The 5,980-nt window shown below is 34.0% G+C and overlaps 1 long non-coding RNA gene across 1 annotated transcript; it reads right to left on the reverse strand.

The window, feature by feature from the left end:
• Positions 1,080–5,098, reverse strand: LOC109851183. The gene is made up of 6 exons (XR_002249702.1): positions 3,228–5,098; positions 2,916–3,121; positions 2,583–2,676; positions 2,379–2,477; positions 1,852–2,269; positions 1,080–1,344 (listed from the first exon to the last, which is right to left on the reverse strand). It is a non-coding gene; the product is annotated as an uncharacterized LOC109851183 (long non-coding RNA).

Consider the following 5,980-nt stretch of genomic DNA (forward strand, 5'->3'; position numbering starts at 1 on the left):
TTGATAGAAGTGTAAATGATTAGGGGATTTTTTATGAGATATGCTATAGTTGAGAGGTGTTTTCTAAAATTGCACCAAAGTTGAGAGAGGTTATCTATAACACCCTACATAATGAGAGGGTTTTGTCAAATTGAATCAGTTGAGTGGGGTTTCTAAGGCAATCTCCATAGTTAAGAGGGGTTTTAAAAAAACTAACACTTCTTTTAAATATGGCTTATTAATAATTTGTCCCTTAAAATTTTAATAATTTAATATTAGTCCCTAATATTATGAACAATTTTAAAATTTTGTAGGATTGGATATTTAAAATCAAGGAACTAATATTTAAATAACCTTTACATATTTGCTCTTATAGGCATTCTATTAAATATCGACCAATATATTGTTATATCGGCTAATATATCGGGTTAAAGACTTTATCTTAGTAATACTTTATATTATTTTCTTTTGTTTGTTGATCTTTTTGATATATCGACCGTTATTGAAAATATGGCCGATAAACCCCTTTGAAGATATCAAGAAAATCATGCCATTTTTAATTTGATTGTGGGTTCACTACCAAATAATGGGACTACATGGACGGTTTAAAACCGTCCCGCTAGACAATAAAACCGTCATCATAGGCTTAAGAGAACGGTTACTCATCTGATACCTTTGCTACTGTAGTCTTTGGTCTAAGGGATTCATGATCCAAGTGGTGTGGTTCTTGAATTGTTCCCGTAGACAACATATGGGGACGGTTTATAATTTTACAGATGATGATGGTTATTTAGCAACAAGAACGGTTTGATCTAAGAGGACGGTTTTATTGTCTATGGGTACGGTTTTATTTGTGATCTATGGAGTTGGTTTTTATACCAAAGGAGACGGTTGTATTTTTCAAATAGCAATGGGGATGGTTTTCAGCTGTCAAGATAAGGGAGCAGTTATATATAGCAAAGGGGACGATTTTCAATTTTGACCGATCAAAGCAAATCATCCAAATATCACACATTTTATAGACCTACGGTTTCAAAATTAAAAAGAACAAAACAAAACAAAAACTCCAAGATTTATATCTGCTCGTGTCACAAACAAAGAGATGAAACTCCAAATTTTACAAGCAAGCAACCAAACATAAGGAACAATTCATTAGTTCATTACAATGGCTTTAGTACAAGTTTTTTCTTTTGTCCAAAGTACATGTATAAAATTCCTCTTTCATTAAAACAAAAAGTGACCTCTGTTTAACTAAAAGGTCTCTATTGGTATACATAATTTGTAAATTGTCAGATAGAGCTAATCCCACAATAAGTGAAAAGCACGTACGCACGGATTAACCTGTTTTAGTCACCATCAATTTTCCTGCATAAATTTAAATAAAAAGATAAAATTAAGATTATATTCATTGCAAGATTCATAAGCTACTGCAGAGATCACCAACATATCCAACTGCAGGTTAATCACTTCAACAGATCAACAAGAATGAAGTGCTGAACGCAGACTAAAACATTATGAACATCAAAGTTAAAGGTGAAAGAAAAAAAATCTAGAAGCAATGGGAAAGAGGAGGGAAGACATGAAGATAAAATAGCTTGACATCTATTTTCCCTCCCCTCTTGAATCTCTCTTTTCTTTTCTCCTCCTCATCAAAAATCATATAAGCATTGTTTTCTCCTCCCTTTTTTCTCCCTTCATCTTTTCCTCATTTTTTATCAGCAGACTTTTGCATATCCTCCTTTATAAACCTCACTCTCCCCATGATTAAGATGAGTCAGCTTTGATCGATGAAACCAAAGGAACAACCAGTCCAAATCAAGTTGTCATACACACAAAAAAGAAAAAGAAAGATATAACAATAGAAAAAACTACCTCATTGCGTGGATGATGACTGCTTCTAGATGAGCGAGGACGGTCATGATTTCGATCACTATTACCTCCCTCAGGTGATCTTGTGCATGCAACAAGTCTTGCAATAGCCGCAAGATCAATTGTTTGCCCAAGTGTTTCCGTCAAGAGGGCGGCGAAACCATGGGCGGCGAAACCATGAACCAAGTCTGCCTTCTGTGCTTCAAACTTTTTTTTCAACTCTTGCTCAACTTTTTGTGATATAGTTTGAACAACATATTCTGGAACTTGCCCAAAGGGGTCCACGGTCTTTTTATTTTTATTAGAGCATGGTTTTAGTGACAACCCTCCCCATAAGACATACACGTCCAGGATGTTCATCTTTCTTGACTAAATTCCATGCATCATCAACTTCATCTTGAGATTGAGTTCTTCTAAAGCACTTTGCATTAGCAAAATTTATATTTAGTTGATATGCATGTTATATGAAAATTAAGACCTAAAAAGCAATATATGAAAATTTATATTTAGTTGATATGGCATATACTTACTATTAAATTGATTGTTTTCTCTCCTAGTGGTTTTATCTTCTTTTTACGGGTCTCAATAAACATTTCAGCTTCACTTGGAAGTCTTCCCAACTCCTTTTCCTATAATAAAGACATGATAGTTAAAATATTATTAAATACAATAACAACGAACAAAAAGAAAGGATGCAGTTAAAAAATAATATTAAACAAAACCAATTGAAATACCAATTTTTTTGCGAATCCTCACAAAACTTATTGACCCCGTAGTGTGTATATATTCTTGACCTTCACGATTTGCTTTGTTGGTCTCACTTGTTGTCTAAACAATCAGAAGGAACATGGAATGAAAAACAACCTGACCATTAGAAACTTGCATGCAAATAATTATACAACTAAGAACCAGACAATATAGAACAAAGTTCCAAGTATTGGCTGATACTTTTATAGTAAACATACGTGTCATATTTATTTTAGGTGTGCTAATTCAAACTAGCCAGAACCAGACTCCCTTTTGAATAGAAAACACCTAATTTGAAAGTCTAATCTCATCTCATTTACCTTTGAGTGTTCGGTGTTCCAGAATTTGAGCAAAGCTTTAAATTCTATTTCAGGTGTAGTATCTGGCCGTGTCTTCATTCGTTGTTTGTCATTTTTAAACCCGTCAAAGCACTTCTTCTTCAATAAGGATTTCCAGCGCCTACATGCACAGTTGACAGTTTCTAGGGTCCATTTTTTTTTCCTTCCTCCGGAATGTCATATTTTTCCTACATTGACATAATTTGACAATAAAATATTTTGATCATAAATACTTGTTATAAATAAGAGGGAAAAGAACAAAAATAAATTAGCGATTAAAAATAAAAATCATACCTTAACATAATCCCATATTTTTTTTCTTTATCTTTTTCTTCAACTTTGTGCCAATTTTCCTTATCCAGAGGTGCAAAAATTGAGTTTCTTCCAAGTGTGCCTAAGAAACTGCTAAGTTCACTGCATGCCTTATCTGATGGTCCGAAAGGTTGTCCATATTCATTTAAAAAAATAACTTGTCGATCATGTACACTTTGTACATGAACTTTTTGAATTTAGTTTGCCCTCGATACTTTTTGGGTTTGTCTACCACTTTATTGGCTACCTCTCTTGTTGATGCCAACTATGATCACAGCAACCACGACAAGGACAACATATTTCATTCCCTTTTGCTACTCTTGCAAATGCTCTATCAAGAAAGTCATTCACTTTTTCAATGTACTCGGCACTTACACGAGAAGTGTTATACATCCAACCTCTATTTTTATCCATAACTTGTATCTGCTAGAGAAAAGTAAATATATTGAGACATCAATAATATATATCTACTTACTAACAATGTATAAGAATCCATGAACTAAAGAGTTGCAAGTTATTTTATAGGACTAGTCTCTCTCAAGCATAATTAACTATTTGTTTAATAGTAGTATACATAAACTAAAATATGCTATATCTAAAAAATGAAAATTTATTAGTTTCATATTTTTTTTAGAGAACTAAAACTTATCATTATAGAGCTAATATAAAATTGTGAGGATGCGGTTATAGCAAGTAAATGAGATATATTATATTTGACTCAAAAAGAAAAAAAAGAGAAATAATATGGCTCAACCAAAAACCAACTACCGCTGGATAAATATATATCTCGAGTATCAATATACTGAAGCTCTTATATGTAAGAATAAAACTATGCCACATAAACTTATTATGGTAGTAAATAAATATTAAATTGATGATTACATGGTCCTTCCCATTGTCATCCGATGTCCTCAGGAGTGAAGTAGTTGGACTAAAAGAAAATTAAATTGAAGAGTTACCACCTCATGCTCCATTTTCAAATTATCATATCTATCATGCTCCAATATCACTCCCAGATAAATATTATAACAGGAGACTCGTCTCTTATTCATTTCTTTGACATTTTCCATCTGACTAATAGAAGTGATTTGTCATCATCTATGCAAACCTGAAGATTTAGACAACCCCATTTTCGTGCACAATATCATGATTTCAAAATTTTATTAAAGCTAAATTTCAATGATGTCTACTGTATCTGCATATGATTGGGCTTACAAAACCAACTTCAGGCACTGCTTATATTTCAGGAGTGGATATCAGGTTCAATATGGACAAAGAACAACCAAGAAAAAAATAGCATATAGTATGGTGCACAGATAAAATAGCATATAGATATAATCTAGGACTTATGCATCTTGTTAAATTAATCTAATCATAATCCTATCTTCTTTCGTATGTAATAATTAAGAAATGCATGTAATAATTTTAACCACTTTCAAAGATCAACCAAGACAACATTGGTTACAGGTATTACTTGGCAACATTGGTTCACAGATTTGTCCCTATAGCTGTATGATTCTGGTTACATTATGCATTGAATTATGTCGGGCACAAAGTTGTGTATTACTAATTAAACCCCTGATGGCGTAAAAGTAGACACAGGTTACAGGTGCACTGTTTCTTTTTTACAGTTACATCGAGCTTGCAGATACAGTAAAAGTAGACGCAGGTTACATGTGCACTATTTCTTTTTTACAGTTACATCGAGCTTGCAGATACAGCTCGCCATGCCACGTGCTCGAAAATAAGGATGTTCCTCTATTGCCTGTTTAAATACAGTGTTCTGCACAATGACTTTGATCATCTTTCAAATAACTATACTCTAGATACCAATAAAAACAACAACAATCATGTACGATTTTGAAGCTTGCTGGGTTTGATACCAAAATCCAGTGCGGTAGGAATTTTAAGCTCCAAGATTCTAATAAGAGCAGAGAGTTCTGGATTATTTCCATCGGCAATGAAAAGCTTCACGTACTTACCAAAAAGGGGAAAAAAACCAAAAAAGTAAAAAGGATCCCCATCACTAAATAAAAGGGAAATTTTGTCTAGAAATGCTGTTATTTATAAAATTAAATAAAAATTTTGTTAAATAGATAAAAGGAAAAATTGAAACTGACGAAGATTGTAAAGGAGAGAGATAAGTACCTAATTAGTGGATGCTAGAGAGGGGATGGCCTTGAAGTCGATGAACGAGGGGAAGTGAAGGAGAGGCGGCGGAAAGGTCGGTTGACGCACGGGAGCCGAGGAGAGAAGGGTAACGAGGGCGAGAAGGTCAGCGGATGAACTGGAGTGAGGAGGAGGCTGCCATTTTGCTCCGTCGAGGAGAGGTGAGGGCGCAAAGGAAAGAGGAGATCTGTTTGGTGGAAAATTTGTAATAAGAAAATGAAAGAATTGAGTGTTTTATTCTTTCTAACTGCTTAGAAAAAGAATGTTTACAACTCTCTCAATCTTGATTACAATTTAAATTTTCGATTACAAAAGAGAAGAGAATTGATGTAAATTCTCCTCTTTGTTTAATTCTGGGTTCTTCACGGTGGCGATGAAGTGCCTCCCTCGAATGCTCGCGTCGAGTTTGCTCTCCGTTGACGATCCGATGTTTCACTTCACTGGAACAGTATCTTCTCTTCATGATTTGACACTGTGGAGGACTTGCATAGCAAGTTTGAAACTCTGAATGAGTTGATAACTCAGAGCGAGTTTAAACTCTTGAAAAAGAGTTGATTTGAACCGAA

This window comes from Asparagus officinalis, chromosome 8, assembly GCF_001876935.1.
Source record: "Asparagus officinalis chromosome 8, Aspof.V1, whole genome shotgun sequence".
Lineage (NCBI taxonomy): Eukaryota > Viridiplantae > Streptophyta > Magnoliopsida > Asparagales > Asparagaceae > Asparagus > Asparagus officinalis.